Source organism: Prionailurus viverrinus, chromosome B1, assembly GCF_022837055.1.
Source record: "Prionailurus viverrinus isolate Anna chromosome B1, UM_Priviv_1.0, whole genome shotgun sequence".
NCBI classification, from domain to species: Eukaryota; Metazoa; Chordata; class Mammalia; order Carnivora; family Felidae; genus Prionailurus; species Prionailurus viverrinus.
This window is the reverse complement of record NC_062564.1, coordinates 87,265,330-87,285,791: the sequence shown is the minus strand read 5'-3', so window position 1 is coordinate 87,285,791 and position 20,462 is coordinate 87,265,330. Positions and strand designations below refer to the sequence as shown.

The 20,462-nt window shown below is 41.6% G+C and overlaps 1 pseudogene; it reads left to right on the top strand.

The window, feature by feature from the left end:
* The first annotated feature begins 14,300 nt into the window (after nt 1–14,300).
* Nucleotides 14,301–14,541, top strand: LOC125164246 (metallothionein-2-like; annotated as a pseudogene).
* The last annotated feature ends 5,921 nt before the right edge of the window (nt 14,542–20,462 follow it).

Genomic DNA, 20,462 nt, shown 5'->3' with positions numbered 1-20,462 from the left:
ACCAGGGCTTAATACCTAACCTAATTACAGTTTCAACCTCCCCCAGAAATGTAAGTCTTAATTGGGTGAGTCAGGAATTTTCCCATGAGCAAATAAGGTAATCTGTCCCACTGCCCATCTCTAGCCCCCAAAGGAAGATGAGGTCATCTGCATAATAAGACCTCTTGCCCTCCCCGTAAGGGAAGTTAGGTGACCATGCCTGAAACAAGCCTTTCTTTTCTTTTGCTAATAACTTTCTTGCCCCACCCTCCTTCCTATTAAAACCTTCTTGGGGCGCCTGGGTTGTGCAGTCGGTTAAGCGTCCGACTTCAGCCAGGTCACGATCTCGCGGTCCGTGAGTTCAAGCCCCGCGTCAGGCTCTGGGCTGATGGCTCAGAGCCTGGAGCCTGTTTCCCTCTCTCTCTGCCCCTCCCCCGTTCATGCTCTGTCTCTCTCTGTCCCAAAAATAAATAAACATTGAAAAAAAAAAAAACCTTCTATTTTGTACAACTCTGGAGCTCTCCTCTACTTGATGGGATGCTGCCCAATTCATTAATCATTTAATAGTGCCAGGAGTGCCTGGGTGGCTCAGTCTGTTAAGCAGTCAGACTCTTGATCTCAGCTCAGGCCTTGATTTCAGGGTCATGAGCTCAAGCCCCACATTAGGCTTCACTCTGGGCATGGAGCCTACTTAAAAAAAAAAAAAAAAAAAAAAGCCAATTAGATCTTCAAAATTAGCTTGATTCAATTTTGTTTTTTAACACTCCAATTGATTTTTTTTTAACTTTGACTTTTAATAGAAATGTTTTGATCCTTTTAAAAGCTGGAAAATGACTGGTGATCCCATTTGGATAGGGGCCCTATGTAATAATATTATTGCTACAAAATATAATTTCCCAGTCATTTCACACAGGTTTAAGAATATCTGCTGAACGCTATCGAGAATAGCCAAAGTATGGAAAGGGCCCAAGTGTCCATCAACAGATGAATGGAGAAAGAAGATGTGGTATATATATACAATGGAGTATTACTCAGCGATCAAAAAGAATGAAATCTTGCCATTTGCAACTACATGGATGGAACTAGAGTGTATTATGCTAAGCGAAATTAGTCATTCAGAAAAAGACAAGTATCATATGACCTCACTCATGGAATATAACATACAAAACAGATGAACATAAGGGAAGGGAAGCAAAAATAACATAAAAACCCAGAGGGAAACAAAACATAAGAGACTCTTAAATATAGAAAACAAACTGAGGGTTGCTGGAGGGGTTGTGGGTGGGGGGATGGGCTAAATGGGTAAGGGGTATTAAGGAGGAAACTTGTTGGGATGGGCACTGAGTATTATACATAGGGGATGAACCACTGGATCCACTCCTAAAATCATTATTGCACTATATGCTAACTAACTTGGATGTAAATTAATAAATAAATAATAAAATGAAATGAAATGAAATGATAAAAAAAGAATATCTGCTGATTTGCAAAGAAGGGACTTGATTCTTTTTTTTTTTTAATGTTTATTTTTTTTGGGGGGGAGAGAGCACAGCTGGGGAGGGGCAGAGAGAGATAGGGGGACAGAGGATCTGAAGTGGGCTCTGTGCTGACAGCAGAGAACCCAAGGTGGGGCTGGAACTCACAAACCCTGAGATCATGACCTGAGCCGAAGTCTGATGCTTAACGACCGAGCCACCCAGGCACCCCAGGAAGGGTCTCAATCCTGACAAATAAGGCCTTGTGACCCTGAAGACACACAATTTTAACTCATGATTACATTTACAGCCTAGCAGTTCCTGTGAGAAGTAAAAGAGATGATTCATTTTCAGAAATGCTAAATAAAAGCTGTGCTATCCAGTTAACAGTAGGTTTACAACCTACTGGAAATATGTACAAACCACCCCACCCCCATAATGGAGTCCTAACTTTTCAGACACTTCACTTCCTGGTTCTTCTTCCCCTCTCCGTTTCATGAGGTTATTTTCTCGGGCTTTGCAATGAGCCTGTGCCAAAGAACAAAGGAAGGACTGAGAGTCTGCATCACCTCAAGGAATGTACATTTTGTTCCATTCAGAATACTTTTTGCCTTACATGGGCATTGGCGACATCCGGGAAAGGCTGTAACTTCTATAGGAGTCAGCCAATGAGGAACCAGGGGAAGGACCTGCATGCCAGGAGATAAGTTGCCTGCTATAACTGCCTTGGGTGTGCCTGTCCACTGAGACACCCACTTTTGCAACACAGTTGATTAAAGCTCCCTTCACTGTGCTCCAGTCTCCACATCCCTCCTTTGATTGGGTCAATGGGCTTATTTCTCACAGTTCCTTTGATGCTAAGTTTCCAGACAAAGTTTCCCGCAAATGGATCATTCATGGGTGGAACTTTTAACTGCAGAGCTTCATGTGGCTGATGAGATCCTATTATGGTGTCTGCTTAAATGTTGTGGTTCAGTTTTAAATAAAGCTTTAGTAGAATGCCACCAAGTTTGGTGTTTGTTCCCTACAGTTATTATACAAGCTAATGAAGTTTAAGAAAACAATTTGGAGGACTATCAAATTGGTTCCAGACTTCTGATGGATGGGTACACAAATGAGTAGAAAGATTTAGAATATACATAAAAAACATTTCTTTTTTTAAGACACAGATACAAAACGGCTTACCAAAATACACCAAAGTTTGACTATAATGAGAAAAATGGATTCTAATTTATATGGCCAAGTAACTCAGAGACTTTCTAGTGTTAACAAAAATCAGCTTGGTCAGTTTGATGAGTGAGCATAAAGCAGGATGATAGGCCACACACACACCCCACCAAAGTGGGATATGTGTGACTTTCCTCAGGCACTTCTGGCTGCCTAAGAACAAAGGAAAAAACAAAACATGGTTAAACTGATAGAGTCTTGATAAGTTTACAAATATCTATTCAATAGCCTAATCTCCAATAACTTCCTACTATCTTAATGATAATGCTTTGCTAGGGGGACAAACAACCTTAGTTTGACAATAGCTAGGATTCTAGTAATCTGTAAATCCTCTTTAGCATATGGAAATCCCTTTAAGAAACTTCCTCTTGACTTTATCTCCCCCAACTCCATAGTACATAACCAGTCACTCTTCAGGACTCCATCGCAGCTCTCTCTGCACGGGTCCTGTTCCCGTGCTTTAATAAAATCACCTTTTATGCACCAAAGATATCTTCCAGAATTCTTTCTTGGCTGTCAACCCAGAACCCCCATCACTCCAAAATGTCATCAAATTTGCCTAAGGCTAACATACAGGTTTCTGAGGTGATTCGTTGGGGAAAAGGGAGAAGAGGGAGCATCTGAAATCTTAGATGTGGGAAATTGCACTTTCTAATACCTTGGTCTCTTGTAAATGATATTTAAGCCAAACAAAAAGAAAGATTGGAGCCATTGCATTTGCTACACTGGAACACAGAATATTTAGACATTGGGGGAAAAAATATCTAAGAACATCTTGAAGGTCATACAAGTTTTGTCCTTTAGGATCCAAGACTCTGGCTCTGTGATGCCCCTGTTTCTGACACAGCTTAGAGTGGTTGGGCCTAACTCACCCAACCAGGATTTAGCATAAGGCAGGAAAATCATAAACTTCCCAGTCAGTTTTAGGTGAATAAAAGCAGATCTCAAAAAAGATCTAGGAAAACGTTGGTTATAATTACACCTCTGATGAATGTAAATATTGAATTCCATTGAATTTAAAAAACCGTCTCAAATTCCAAGGTGGTAAAATGTAAAAGGGAAAAAAAAATAGCAAACACATATCTTAGAATTGATGACACATAGCTTGGTAGATGAGGACTGGACTGAGGCACACATTTCCTCAACTGGGAAAGAAGCCAAAGAGAAATGTATGTAAAAACATAACGACAATTGTTTTAGGTTGGCAAAAATATTGTTAGGACAAGACTCAGAACTGGGTACGTGCTCAGAACAAACTGTAGGCTAAAGTAATTAGGAGCTCTGAGTGGGAGGACTATTATTATACATGAGTCCATTACAAAGAAGATCTGTGTCAATATCTAGGCCCCATGAAGTCATTAGTTTGTACTGAAATAGTCACACTTCCTTCCAAGCCTACTCCGTTAGTCTTAGATATCCATGGAGAAACTTTCCAATTGGTTTCTTATTCCCCCAAAAACACCTCCAAGGAAGTTGAACCCACATGGTTATTAAATCAATTTATATGTTACAGGGTTTTGTTGTTGTTATTGTTGTTGTTGTTGTTTATTGTTATAGGTTTCACTGATGGACCCTGGGGATTTAAATAAATTTTGGTTGCCACGGTAGCCTTGGGATTCTATCAGCTAGGGACTGATAACTCTAGTCAAAAGGATTCTATCCTGTTTATATTCATAAGTACAGTGTAATATTTTCTCTATTTATATTATGAATGATTGGCTTTGGGCTATTGGTTTTAACATTCTAAATTTCTAATCTTGTCAACTGTCTGTATAACTGAGACAGTTTATATTTTCTTTGCTATCAGTAAAGAGGAGTTCTGCTTAATAACAGAATCATGCAACCTGAAGCCTAAAAGATAGAATGTTCTTGATTGTCTAGCAGTCTGCATTGTCCAAACCTGGTTTGTTGGGCACATATTGTTGCGATGGAGGAACAGATGTCTGTGGCAGAAAGCCCAAGATGGCATCCCAACTCTCTTTGCTTTATTACACAACGTGGAATCTCTGGTCCAATTTCTAGATAGAAAAAACTATCCAGAAAAGAATGCTGACTGGGTAGTGTGAGACCTGGAAAGTTAGAGATGTTTAGACACTATAGAGAAAGTAACAGAATAAAACTGCAGGCTATTCAACAGAGTATAATATAATTGGAAACAGTATGGTAGGAAATTGGTCTGCCTACCATGGTGTAGAAAATAGAGTACATAGGGAACTTACAGTTTAAAAACAGGTCCACACAGGGATGCCTGGGTGGCTCAGTCAGTTAACTGTCTGACTCTTGGTTTCAGCTCAGGTCATGAACTCATGGTTCGTGAGTTTGAGCCACCTGCCCCCTCCCCATCAGGCTCTGCGCTGACAGTGTGGAGCCTGCTTGGGATTCCCTCTCTCTCCCTCTCTCTGCCCCTCCCCTACTTGTGCTATCTTTGTGTCTCTCAAAATAAATAAACATAAATAAATAAATGAATAAATAAATAAATACAGGTACACACAAAAACAAACAGTGACATCAATCAATCAGAAAGTATACCATGAGGGGTGCCTGGCTGGCTCAGTCAGTAGAGCATGGGATTCTTAATCTCAGGGTCATGAGTTTAAGCCCCATGTTGGGCATGGAGACTACTTTTAAAAAGGAAGGAAGGAAGGAAGGAAGGAAGGAAGGAAGGAAGGAAGGAAGGAAGGAAGATAATGTAATGCTATGAGGAAGTTCCCAAAAGGATTAATATTGTTGAATACCTGGGGCACCTGGGTGGCTCAGTCAGTTGAGCAACCGACTTCGACTGGGGTCAGGATCTCACGGTTTGTGAGGTTGAGCCCTGATTCCGGCTTTGTGCTGACAGCTCAGAGCCTGGAGCCTGCTTCTGATTCTGTGTCACCCTCTCTCTCTTCCCCTCCCCCACTCATGCTCTGTCTCTGTCTCAGAAATAAATAAACATTAAATATATATATAGTTGAATACCTAGTATGTGCTAGACTTTATTGCTAGAATTTTGATTATCTCATCTAACCCTAACATTAACTGTAGAATAGGTACTGCAGCTCTCATTATTCAGATGAAGAAAATAGTTTCATGAAATTATATAACTTTCCGAATGTCACTCAGTTTCTCAGTGGTAAAACTGGGATTCAAATCTAGACCTGACTGATTGCAAAGCTATTGTTGTTTCCACAAAACCAAATAGTCCTTGTACTCTAAAAACCACAAAATATTGTTGAAAGAAATTAAAGAATACCTAAATAAGTGGAAAGATATCGATGTTCATGGATCAGAAGATTTAATATTGTTAAAATGCCAATCCTACCCAAATTGATCTACAGATTCACACATTTCCTCTCAAAATCCCACCTGGCTTTTTTGCAGAAATTGTTAAGTTGATCTTAAAATTCAAAAAGAGAGTCAAGGAATCAACAATAGCCAATATGATCTTGAAAAAGAACAAAGTTGGGGCGCCTGGGTGGCACAGTCGGTTAAGCGTCCGACTTCAGCCAGGTCACAATCTCGCGGTCTGTGAGTTCGAGCCCCGTGTCAGGCTCTGGGCTGATGGCTCGGAGCCTGGAGCCTGTTTCCGATTCTGTGTCTCCCTCTCTCTCTGCCCCTCCCCCGTTCATGCTGTCTCTCTCTGTCCCAAAAATAAATAAAAAACGTTGAAAAAAAAAAAAAAGAAAGAAAAGAAAAAGAACAAAGTTGAGGAACTCACATACTTTCTAATTTCAAAACTTACCACAAAGCTTCAGTAATCACTCAGTCTGGCACTGGAAAAGGACTGAATTCCACAAATTAATGAAATAGAATTGAAAGTCCAGAAATAAACCCTAACTAACATTTGTGGTCAAATGGTTTTCAAGAAGAGTGCTGAGACGATTCAAAACTGGACCCTTACCTAACACCATATACAAAAATGAACTCAAAATGGATCATGGAGGGACACCTGGCTGACTTATTTGAGCGTGTGACTCTTGATCTTAGGGTTGTGAGTTCCAGCCCCATCCAAGATGGGGGTAGAGATTACTAAAAGAAAAAAAACAAACAAAAAACAAAAAAAGATCATAGATCCAAGTGTAAAAACTAAAATTACAAAGGTCTTAGAAAAAAGTACAGGGGGGTGCCTGGATGGCTCAGTCAGTTACGTGTCTGACTCTTGATTTCAGCTCAGGTCATGATCTCACACTCTGTGGGTTCAAGCCCCACATTAGGTTCTGTGCTACCAGCACCCAGCCTGCTTTGGATTCTCTCTCTCTCTCTCTCTCTCTCTCTCTCTGCTCCTCCCTTGCTCGTTCTCTCTCTCTCTCTCAGAATAAATAAATAAATACTGTTTTAAAAAAGGAAAAAAGTGTAGAGGTAAATCTCTGTGACTTTGGGTTAGGCAATGGTTTCTTAGATACAAAACCAGTAGCACAAGTGATAAAAATATACTTTTGACTTAATCAGAATTTCAAAGTTTTGTGCTTTAAATAATACCATCAAGACAACCCACAGAATAGGAAAAAATTTATGAAGATTATATATCTGATAAAGGCCTTCCATCTAGAATATAAGAATAATTCTTTTTTTTTTTTTAATTTTTTTTTCTACGTTTTTATTTATTTTTGGGACAGAGAGAGACAGAGCATGAACGGGGGAGGGGCAGAGAGAGAGGGAGACACAGAATCGGAAACAGGCTCCAGGCTCTGAGCCATCAGCCCAGAGCCTGACACGGGGCTCAAACTCACGGACCGCAAGATCGTGACCTGGCTGAAGTCGGACGCCCAACCGACTGCGCCACCCAGGCGCCCCAAGAATATAAGAATAATTCTTATAACTCAATAATAAAAAGAAATCATCCACTTTTCTTAAATGGGCACATAATCTTAATAAACATTTCCCCCAACATCATTACTAATTAAGGAAATGCAAATCAAAAACACAATAAAATACCAACTCACACCCACTGTAGCTGGCTGTAAGCAAATAGAAAATAACAAGTGCTTGCTAAGGAGGGGGAAAATGGAAACTCTCCTACCTTGTTGGTGGGAATGTAAAATGGTGCAGCTGCTTCGAAAACCAGTCCAACAGTCCCTCAAAAGGCTAAATGTAGAGTTACCATATGGCTCAGCCATTCTACTCTTATGTTATATGTCCAAGAGAAAGGAAAACATATGTCCACACAAAAACTTGTACACAAATGTTCAAACAGCATTTTTCACAATAGCCCAAACGTGAATACCCCAACTGACGAATGGTAAACGACATGCAGTGTGACCTTAGAATATTTTTCGGCCAGGACAAGGAATGAGGTAGTGATCCATGCTATAACACTGATGAATCTTGAAAACATTATGCCCATTGAAAGAAGCCAGCCACAAAAGACCACAAACTGCACGGCTCCACTTACAAGAAACCTCCGTGATTGGAAGATCTGCAGAGACAGAAAGCAGATTCATGGTCACCCAGGGATGGGAAGTTTGCAGAGAAATGGAGAGTGACTGCTAGTATCTATGGGATTTCTTTTTAGGGTTATCAAAATATTTTACAATTGATTGCTGTGATGGTTACACAATCTTACAAGTGTATTAAAAACCATTGTACGGTAGGGGCGCCTGGGGGGCTCAGTCGGTTAAGCATCAGACTCTTGATCTCAGCTCAGGAAATGATCTCCCAGTTCATCACTTCAAGCCCCACATTGGGCCCTGCGCTGATGGTGCAAGGCCTGCTTGGGATTCTGTATCTCCTTCACTCAGACCCTCCCCCAGTTATGCGTTCTCTCTCTTTCTCTCTCTCTCTCTCTCTCTCTCTCTCGCTCTCGCTCTCGCTCTCTCTCTCTCACACACACACACACACACACACAGTAAATAAACTTTTAAAAAAGTAAAAACTTAAAAAACTTAAAAAATTTTTTAAATAGGTGAACTATATGGTATTTATCTCAATAAAGCTGTTAAAAAAAACCTATATAGTCTCTTTGTTTATATTTTCTTTCTTTTTTTTTTTAAGAGAGAGGAGGGTGCAAGTGAGCAAGGGGCACAGAGAAAGAGAGAGAGAAGCAGGGCTCGAGCTCATGAACCATGAAATCATGACCAGAGCAGAAGTCAGATGCTTAACAATGCCCCTCTTTGTTTATATTTTCAAGCAGATGTTGTCCAAATAGCCAGTTGACAACTAGTCACTCTGTTTCTCCTTACCATCAGCATTCTCAGAGAGCTTGTCTTTTCTTTTCTTTTTTAAATGACAGCCAGTACTGGGGATTTGAATCACAAGGCTCTGGTTGGATTGTAGAGGTTTGATTTCTTAGAAAATCTGTAAACCTAACTCTCAATTCCTGTTTAGCTATTAACATCTTAAACCTATGGATCTCTGTCTTCTCGTTATGAATAAAAAAGATCGTGCGGATGATCTCTGAAAGTTCTTCCTGTGACACTAAAAGAGCTTGGACTCCATCAGTGGAACTGCTGTTTTGTTTTGTTTTTTTTCTCCTCAGCACCAAATAGTCAAAATCTGGTATGATTTCAATTTACTTAGATGATCAGCAGGGCCAATTATGAAAAACCACTGGCAGATTTTTGTATATACAGAAAAGCAAATATGCATAACAATGTGAGTTTAACATTTGTGGAGGTCAGTTACCCAGTACTCACACTAGAACAGTAAATCAAGTCTCCAGTAGCTGTGTTCACTTCTTATTTTTACCTAGTTTATAAATAATCAATCAAGGGGCTCCTGGGTGGCTCAGTCAGTTAAGCGTCTGGTTCTTGGTTTTGAAAGGGCGGGCCTATACCGGCTGGCTCCATCTTGTTCTGTGTCCTTCACCTAGACCACGCCTCCTCCCTTTGAGTGACCTCCCGCTCACCCATTCAAGCTTCCTGGTCAAAAAACGTCCTGCGTGGCGGGACTCTGACCCTTCCCCAGCCAATTGGCCGAGGCCACGCCCCTTCCCCAGCCAATCGGCTGCCCCTAGACCCCTATAAAACCTTTGTGCTTTTGAAACTCGCTCTCTCTCCCTGGTATCTCACCGCTGCCTCGGTGCAGGTAGGGGACTGAGCTCGAGCTAGCTCGAATAAAGGCTCTTTTGCTTTTGCATCGGACTCGGCTCCCTGGTGGTCTTTGGGGATCACGAATTCTGGGCATAACAGTTTCAGCTCAGGTCACTACCTCACCGTTCATGAGTTCAAGCCCTACATCAGGCTCCATGCTGATAGTGGGGAGTCTGCTTGGGATTCTCTCTCTCCCTTTCTCTCTGTCCCTCCCCAGCTTGTGCTCTCTGTCTCTCAAAATAAATCAGTAAACTTCAAAAAAAAATTTTTTATAAAAAATAGATGACCAATCAAGAAAATTAGAAAAATGTATCCACGTAGGAGGAGGAGGAGCCCAACCTTCAAAGATAATCACTCTTAATATTTCAGTGTGTTTTCTTCCAATAATTTTGCACTGCAGGTTTTTTTCATTAACACTATATTATAAGCGTTTCTCCACATCATTAAGTTGTTTTTATACACATCACTTAATGCCAATGGAGGTATCATGGTATGTTTAACCATTACCCTATCACTGGGCAGACAGACAGGTTCCAGTTTTCCCCTATCTGAAGTAAATGGGAAAAAGATTAATATCTTTATACAGAAAGCTTTTTGGTATTTAGAATCATTTCTTTGGATCGATTCTGATTCCTAAGAATTAAAATGAATGAATCAAAGGATGTGACCATTTCATAGCTTTTTTCAAGAAGTTGTACCAATGTGGGGGACCTGGGTGGCTCAGTGGGTTAAGCATCCAACTTCAGCTCAGGTCATGATCCTGCAGTTCATGAGTTTGAGCCCCACATAGGGCTCTGAGCTTTCAGCCCAGAGCCTGGAGCCTGCTTTGGATTCTGTGTCTCCCTCTCTCTCTGCCCCTCCTCTGCTCATGCTCTGTCTCTCAAAAAAATGAATAAATGTTTAAAAAAAAATTTTTTTGAAGAAGTTGTACCAATGTATGTTTATATTGAGAAGTGGTATAATTATTTTGATTCATATATGGAGACCCACCAAATGGAGGTTACCTAGGGGCCCAGTCCAAGTCACAAATCTAAACTGAAGTCAGATCAGAAGCACCTGTCAAGGGGCGCCTGGGTGGCGCAGTCGGTTAAGCATCCGGCTTCAGCCAGGTCACGATCTCACGGCCCGTGAGTTCGAGCCCCGTGTCAGGCTCTGGGCTGATGGCTCGTAGCCTGGAGCCTGTTTCCGATTCTGTGTCTCCCTCTCTCTCTGCCCCTCCCCCGTTCATGCTCTGTCTCTCTCTGTCCCAAAAATAAATAAATGTTGAAAAAAAAATTTTTTTAAATTAAAAAAAAAAGAAGCACCTGTCAAGAAAACCCAAAATACACATCAATCATAATCATCCGAATCAGCCATAGCTACTTTACCTTACCCTAGAAAATAGGACCTGCTAGCCTTTTTTTTTTTTTTTTCCTTTAAGCTTATTTACTTTGAGAGAGACGGAGAAAGTGTGAGTTGGGGAGGGGCAGAGAGAGAGGGCTAGAGACAGAGAATCCCAGGCAGGCTCCTCACCATCAGTGCAGAGGAACCATGAGATCATGACCTGAGCCAAAGTGGAAGCTTAACCAACTGAGCCACCCAGGTATGCCAGGACCTGCTAACCTTATAAGGAGATCCCTGACCTCTTAGCTAATCATGCCCTGTTTCTGGGTTGCTTTTTCTAAGGCTCTGTGAAACTTGCTCCTGCCCCCAAGTTCCTCAGGCAGAGCACTCCCCAGCTTGTGAGGCACTGTACTTCCCTGGACATACACAGATTGTTTTTCCTTGAATAAAGAACATCAACTGGTTACTAAATTGTTGCAGTTTGGGGGCACCCGGATGGCTCAGTTAAGAGTCTGACTCTTGGATTTGGCTCAGGTCATGATCTCGAGGTTCATGGGTTCAAGCCCGGCAATGGGCTCTGTGCTGATAGTGTGGGGACTGCTTGGGATTCTCTCTCTCTCTCCCTCTTCCTGTGCCCTTCCCCTGCTCACTCACTCTCAAAGTAAATAATTTTTTTTAAGTCTCTTAAAAAAATCAGTTGTTGTAGTTTTGTCACTTGACAGAGATAGTTAAGATAGATTTAGTGTATTTAAGACCTAACATTTCTAAGTTGGGTCTTCATCATTGAAATACAGTATTTACTTATTTATTGTTCATTGTCCATATACCCCTGCTAGAATATAAGCTCCACAAGGGCAGGAGTCTTGGTTTACTGATATATCTCAAGCATCTAGAACAGTGCCTGATATATGGAAGACATTTAAGTATTTGTTTCAAGAACAAATGAAATAGGGAAAAGTTTTATTTTCAATCTTTTTGTACTGTTTTATTTATTTCTGAGAGAGAGAAACAGAATGAGCGGGGGAGGGGCAGAGAGAGAGGGACACACAGAATCCAAAACAGGCTCCAGACTCTGAGCTGTCAGCATAGAGACCAACGTGGGACTCGAACTCGTGAACCTCGAGATAATGACCTGAGCTGAAGCCAGACACTTCACTGACTGAGCCACCCAGGCATCCCTATTTTTAATCTTATTATCAGTTCCAACACTGAAGTGACAAGATTCAGTAGCAGGTTTTAACAACACTGGCAAGTGGATACGTTCCTATATTTATCCCATTCTCTGGTATTATTTATCATGGCACAATTTAAGCTTTAACCGTTTATCACATGCTTACTTCAAATATAAAAGTTGCATTCCTCAGTTCTCATATGCAGCAGAAACTGCTAGTTGCCAATCTAATTTCAGGTTCTCTTGCTTTTTGAAGGCAATGTGCTCATCCAAAAGACTACATTTTTTTTTAATGTTTATTTATTTTGACAAAGAGAAAGAGAGAGAGAGTGCCAGAGCACAAGTGGGGGAGGAGCAGACAGAAGGAGATGCAGGGCTTGAACTTACCAACCATGAGATTGTGACCTGAGCCGAGATCAAGAGTCGGACACTTAACCAACGAGGCCAACCAGGTGCCCCTAGAAGACCACATTTCTAATCTCCCGGCAGACAGGTGTGGTCAGATGACTAGTAAGATATACATGGAAACTGTTGGAAGTACTTTTAGGAAAGCTCTTTGAAATGGGAACAAATAGCTGGCATGGTTGTTTTCCTTCTGCCTCCTGCCTCCAATGTGAACATGATGGTTCCAACAGCCCTGTCTTGTACAATGAGGTAAACTGAAGGATGGAAACTCTGTTCAGTGGATGATAGAGCAGAAAGATAGAAGGAATCAGAATCTCTGGTGATGTGGAGATGTAAAATGAGATTTCAAAATAGAACAAGCAAGCCTAGCTAAGAGTTGTGTTCAAATGGGGTCAGGGGGCCATGAGGGAGGAGGAATTTATGCAGGTCCTCATCAAAGAAACCTTGAACTTTTTGCCAGCAACAGACACTCAGCCTGGATTTAACTTCGTCCTCTCCAGGATACCTGAATCAGTCACATTTTTCACTTCCAAAGGAGCCAACGCCATTCAAGGACAAGTTTCATTTTTTTCTTTCTCTTCTTTCTTTCTTTCTTTCTTTCTTTCTTTCTTTCTTTCTCTTCTTTCTTTCTTTCCTTCTTTCTTTGTCTTTCTGTCTTTCTTCTTTCTTTCCTTCTTTCTTTTTCTTTCTTTCGACATGAACTTTTTATTTTTATTTATTATTTATTTTAATGTATTTATCGTTTAATTTACATCCTAGTTAGCGTATGGTGCAACAATGATTTCAGGAGTAGATTCCTTAAGCCCTTTACCCATTTAGCCCATCCCCCCTCCCACCACCCCTCCAGCAACCCTCTGTTCGTTCTCTATATTTAAGAGTCTTATGGTTTGTCCCCTTCCCTGTTTTTATATATTTTTTTGCTTCCTTCCCTTATGTTCATCTGTTTTGTATCTTAACGTCCTCATATGAGTGAAGTCATATGATATTTGTCTTTCTCTGACTGATTAATTTCACTTAGCATAATACCCTCCAGTTTCCAGGACAAGTTTCAATCCCTCTTTTGCATATTAACCCAACCATACCAGGTAACTTAGTTTCAATCTCCGTTTTGCACAGAGTTCCTAAATGAGAACTGCATTCATGACCTTTTTTCTTCATAACTCTGCCCTTTCTTTGTCTTGCTCAGAACACAAGTCACCTGACTCTGTGTCTCTTGAATTGCAATTTTAACTGCCCAAATAAATGCCCGTTTGCTTATATTGTCAGTGAATTCTTTCTTGGTCAACATAGACCACACCAACCCTGGACTGCCTTCTTAAATGCTATTTTACATAAGAAAAAAAGAAAGCACTATCTTGTTTTAATCCAGTTATTTCAGGTTTCTTATCAGCTAAACACAATTTCTAACTGATAAACCACATATACTGATTGTCATCTTCCTAAAGCTTTGAATATTTTTCTTTCTTTTTTTGTTTGTTTGTTTTGAAAGGTTTATTTACGTTTGAGACCCGAGAGAGCAGGGGAGGGGCAGAGGGAAGGGGACAGAGGATCCGATACAGCTCTGAAGCAGTAAGCCGGATGGGGGGGCTTGAACTCACGAGCAAACTGTGAGATCATGGTCTGAGCGGAAGTCAGACCCTCAGCCAACTGAGCCACCCAGGTGTCCCTGAGGATTTCAGTAATACTATAAATGCTCTTTTAAAACAATGAGACATCGAGTGTCTTCCTGAGTCGCCTGCTTTGGAGGTCTGTCCTCACCTTGGCTCAAAATGGACCCTAACTGCTCCTGTTCCACCGGGGACTCCTCCACCTGCGCCGGCTCCTGTACATGTAAAGTGTGCAAACACACCCCCTGCGGGGACAGCTGCTGCTCCTGCTGCCCCGTGGGCTGTGCCAAGTGTGCCCAGGGCTGCATCCGCAAGGAGACACCTGATGGTGCTGCTGCTGTGCCTGATGTGGGGGAGAGCCTGTTCCAGATGGAGAGAGAGCAACAGGTACGCACCTGCAGTTTCATTTCTATTTTACTTTTGTAAGAGCAAAGTTTTATCTTAAGTTTATTTATTTATTTTTGAGGGGGTGGGAAGGGCAGAGAGAGAAGGAGAGTGAATCCCAAGCAGGTTCCACACGGGCAGCATGGAGCCCAACGCGGGGTTCAAACCCACAAACCGTGAGATCATGACCTGAACCGAAGCAAAGAGATGGACCCTTAACCGACTGAGCCACCCAGGCGCCCTTACACCTGCAGTTTTAAAACACATTTTTCATATTACCCTGTCTGCTACACTCCTGTTTCTATGAAATACAGGAATTATAGTAAAAGTTGGCGACTTTTAAAAAAAAAGTGAGAAATCTTTTGCTTTATGTACTTCTCTTTTAAAGAATAAAATATGGGCTTTTTATTCTGAGCTGATTGCCATGTTTTAATTTTAATCATGAAAAAGAACATTTGGTCCATTGACAGGGAGCGGGGAATAATAATTTCATATGGCATCATTGGACCGGACCTTCCACCAGAAAGACCATGAAATACCTTTGGATGATGTTATAAATGCAGGAATAAAGAGGAAATCTTGAGAGTTCCTCGAGCCCATGCAGAAAAGGAGATTAAAATTTAACTTCTGGTCATGGACAACTACAAGAGTTTGGAGTGTTCATTACTGCATCAAAGAAAACAAGGTTTTTGAAATTTGCTTTTAAACTTGTACACGTGTCTGTCCTCCAAGAAGCAGATGCCGAGAGGTAATTAACTGCGAAACTGAAACCAGCCACTCCCACATCTGCATTAACCTGATTTACTATTCCATTGTCTTCACTTGCATAACTTTACTATTCCAGGAGACTTCTGCTCAGACAAATAGCTTTTTAAAAAAAAAAATTTTAACGTTTATTTATTTTGAGAGAGAAAGAGAGAGCACAAACATGGGAGGGGCAGAGAGAGAATCCGAAGCAGGCTGCAGGCTCTGAGCCATCAGCACAGAGTCCAATGCAGGACTCGAACCCACGAACCATGAGATCATGACCTGAGCCAAAGTCGGACCCTTAACTGACTGAGTCACCCAGGTGTCCCTCAGGCAAATAACTTTATTGTTCATTCCAGAAATTTGTTTGAAAGATCATCAATTCTTGGGGCACCTGCATGGCTCAGTTGGGGTTAAGCGTCCAACTTCAGCTCAGGTCATGATCTCACCCATTCATGAGTGGGAGCCCCACGTCAGGCACATCAAGCCCCACGTCCGGCACATCAAGTCTGTGCTGACAGCTCAGAGCCTGGAGCCTGCTTCAGATTCTGTGTCTCCCTCTCTCTCTGTCCCTCCCTTGTTCGTGTTCTGTCTCTCTCAAAAATAAATAAACATTAAAAAAAAAAAAAAGAAGAAAGATCATCAACTCTTTATTAGAAGGTATCAACATTTTTCTTACCAATACTCTTGGGACTCCGAGCCTCCTAATCCTTTTCTTGCTATTTCCACCAATCCTAAATCACTATTATGTCACTCTTCATTGAAGGACCTGTCTTAAACCAAACTTCAAAATCTCAGTAAGAACAGACTCTGCCCTTCCTTCTTTGAGACACAACAAAGTTCTCTTGAGGTGGTAATTCTCCTGTGCAACAGGGAGCAATAAATTCAATTTTATCTTGGTGGTGGTGGTGATATTTGGGCACTGGCATTTAATACATGCAAAAGATAGGGCAAAGTCAGTGAAGGAAACCGAAAGGACCTGGAAGAGGTGGAGAGAGCTGTTGCCCTCAGAAGTTCTGAGGCAGGATACAGGGAAAGCTGGAAAGGAGGAAAGGGAGAAGGAAGTTTAGGCAGCAGTCCAGTTTTCAGAGAATTTGATAAGGCCAGTGGGGACTTACCGAGTCAAATTCAATCATTCCTCAAAGTAGTCCTACATTTTGCAGGAACCCTACTGCCTTGGTGCCCCTGGTGAGCTCAGTGCACATCAGCCGTGGCTGGACGCATTTTGTGGGAAGCAAGGCCTCAGCATCACAGTGGTGACGGGTGTCAGAGCAATCATACCTTTGCAGTCCCAGTAGGAGATGTAAAGACACATTTCTCCTAGCTCAGGATGCCTGATGAGCTAGCCTCTGAAAAGATACTTGCAAAAAGTGTTAGTTACCTTCTGAGAACAAGCATATAATGAATGAGAAAACTCCAAAGGAGACTAACGTTGATTTTTGAATGAATTTATTAACTATAAAAATCTAGTGAAAGCAATTGGGGTTTTTCTGCATTGTTAAATATGCTAAAGACAATATCAGTTATTCAGTTATGAAAAATTAGAATAGAGTGATAGAATTTGAGAGTCCTTATTACTTTGTTTCATTTTGTTTGACTACTCACCAACTGATGTTTCCAGCTTTTGACAGTGCTATGGGCTGAATTGTGTCTCCCCAAATTCATATGTTGAAACCCTAACCCCCAAAGCGACTGTATTTGGAGATAGAACCTTTAGGAAGGCAATAAAGGTTAAATGAGGTCATAAAGGTAGCACCCTAATCCAAAAGGATTATTAGGCTTGATGAAGTTATGGGGTGATGGGGGGTTCGTGGGGTCCCAAGCCAACGGCCAAGAAAGAATTCTTGAAGACATCATTGGTGCAAAAAGGTGATTTTATTAAAACATGGGGACAGGACCTGTGGGCAGGAAGAGCTGCACTGGGGTTGGGGTGGGTGGGGGGGACTGTTTTATGGAGTCCAGGGAGGAAAAGTCAAGAGGGAGTTTCCAAAGAGACTTTCACATGCTAAAGACTTACTGGAGGCCTAGCTATTGTCAAGCTAAGGTTGTTTTTCCCCCTAGCAAGGCATTAATATTAAGACAGTAGGGAGTTCCTGGACTTTAGGCTATGATGAGATTGCATTTTTCCGGTAAACTTGTGGAGACTCTTACCAGTTTAACCATTTGGGTTTTTTTTTGTCCTTTCCTGTTTTGGAGTAGCTGGGAGTGTCCAAGGAATATCATGCATGTCCCACAGGGGGAGGGGATGTGTACTAACTTGTACTTCACCCTCAGCTTGCCTCACTCTCCCTCATCAGGCTTATAAGAGAGAGGTGCCCGGTTGGCTCAGTCAGTAGAGCATGCAACTCTTGATCTAAGGGTCGTGACCTTGAGCCCCAACTTGGGCATAGAGATTACTTAAAAAAAAAAAAAAAAAACAAACGAGAGAGAGAGAGAGAGAGAGAGAGAGAGAGAGAGAGAGATTTCCCTTGCCCTCCAGCCTGTCTGTGTGCTATTTTTATGTAGCTTTGCCCCAGACCGCTAACGTTAATAGGGGAACTAGCAGAACTGCTGGGCAAACAGTGGTGCTAAGCAGGAAGTCTCAACAGTAGAAAAACTACACTTTCTCCTACGTTTATTGGGCTCCTTCTCCTCAACTTCTATTTTGAGGTTGCTCCAATCTTACAAGAAAAAGAAAGCCTCACCTGGGGCTTTATTCCATTGTTTTTCATCGGTCTCCAGCCTTCCAGTCCCAGTAATCAGTGCACTCTGGTTTCTTCCACCATCACCATGCCTACCTGCAACTATTCACAATGAGCTAAAGAGCCACCTTCTAACTCAAATTCAAAGGATCCAGTCCCCACCTTGATCTCTTGGGAGCAGTTATCACTGCTACACCCTTCTAGAAACTTACTGTCCCCCTTTTTTTTATATATATACATAATATTTTTTATTATTTTAGAGAGAGTGTGTGCACAAGCAGGCGAGAGGCAGAAGGAGAGAGGGGCAGAGGGATAGAGAAAGCTAATCTTAAACAGACTCCACTCTCAGCCCGCCAAGGCTCAACCCCATGACCCTGGGACCGTGACCCAAGCAGAAATCAAGATTCGGACACTCAATCAACTGAGCCACCTAGGTGCCCCATTTGTCCCCTTGCTTCTAAGACACCAATCTCTTGTTCTCTTCTGACCAGGCCTCAAGTCTCTTTCCCTTCCACCAATCCTTAAAGGTACATGTTTCACGGGGATTTCATCCTTACTGCTTTTCTTATCTCACTCTAAAGGCTTTCTGTGGGTGATCTCACCATCTATGGCTTCAACTCCTGGGCTCTTAAGTGTTTGGCCCTGACCCTACTATGAACTCCAGGTCCACCATTTTATTTGTCTACAAAGTGACTCCCCCTGGGGGTTCCACGGGCACATCACAATGATATGTTCTGACCTTAACTCAGTGTTTTGTGTTCCCTGAGAGCAGCATTTGCACCTGTTTTCCTTATTTGGTACTGTTATCCACCAGTCACAGGAGTCATCCCTAGACTCTGTACTCTCCTCCCTCCTTCGACCCTTAGATTTAATCTGTCAACCCTATGGTTTCTGTCTCCTTCATGATTCTTTTCCACCATCACTGCCCCCACTTTATTCATTGAGAGAGGATTAGAGATGTGCATCAGAATCACGTGTGTGTGTGTGTGTGTGTGTGTGTGTGTGTGTTATGCCCCTCCTCCAGAGATCTGAACCAGCATATACCCTTCCTTACCTGCATTGTTCTTACTCTTCCCTGATCTCCAGTCCATCTCCCACACAGCTGACAGAAAGACCTTTCTTTTCAAAATTTTTTAAAAAATGTTTTTGAGAGTGAGCACAAGTCGGGCAGGGGCAGAGAAAAGAGGACAGAGGATCAGAAGCAGGCTCTGCACTGACAGAAGACAGCCCAATGTGGGGCTGGAACTCACAAATTTCGAGATCGTGACCTGAGCCAAAGTCAGGTCAACCGACTGAGCCACCCAGAATGATCTTTCAAAAATGCAACCTTGATTGTACTGCAAACTGTCTGCTTATTTTTTCAAAGGTTCTTCAGAACCTTCAGGTTCTTTATCCTGAAGAATAAAGTCCAAACTCCTCTGGAAACCCTTCACGCGTTGGTTCTTGCCAGTAGCTTCCACCTCATCTCTTGCCACTCCCTCCTGGGCACCCTGCACTCAAGCCTTATCAAAGTGTGGTACTTGCTGTTCCTGGAACATCCGTCCTTCTTTGCCTTGCTGTTCTCGGTGGATATCACCCCTCATTCCTTCCTACTTAGAAGTCACCTTGTTCCAAAAGCCTCTCCTGATTTCTCCAGGCAAATAGGAATTCTCTGTGTTTCCACGGTACCTCGTTCATATCATGATTCTATATTTATTATCGGATAATTATATTTGTGTTTATACAACGTCTCACCCACTAAACTGTGAACGGACTGTTCAGTTCATTGTTGTACGTGCCCTAACATAGAGCCTGGCACAGAATATGTACTCAACAAAATGTTGACTGAATGAAATTTTGAAATGAGTAAGTTTTATATTTTTCTGATTTCTTAAAGTACACAGTGTTTAATATATCTTAAATAATACTACTGACCCATTCTCAGGATAGAATTGCCCTCTAAAACCCTTTTAATGATAACAGTTTATATTTAAACAGTACTTTTAACTTTTCAAAGCACCTTTCCCCCAACACTTATTACAAGTATTTCCAAACGTATGGAAAAGAAAAAGAATTGTAAGTGAACACTCATACACCCATCACCTAGATTCTAATTTGACATATTTTTATATTTGCAGAATACTTTTTATGGGCTAATTTTGTTATCACCTTTTATTTCATGTAATGACTGAGGTATGATTCTATGTTTTATAGATAAGGAAACTGAGACCAAGAGGGCTTAATGACTTCCTAAGGAGATTATTTCCTGGAGTTGTGATCAACTTGTGCCAGCTGACTCATCCTTACCTTCTGGGTGTTAGATAAATAACCCTCCTCTGAAAAGTATTTTGAATATTCTTGCTAATGAAAAGCTTCCAATTCTGTAAGATAGGAGAATCAGCAAAATCATGGGAAAACCAACAAGAAAACGTTTCTAGCTCATAAGTCACTCAAAGAGGAATCCAATCTTGGATATT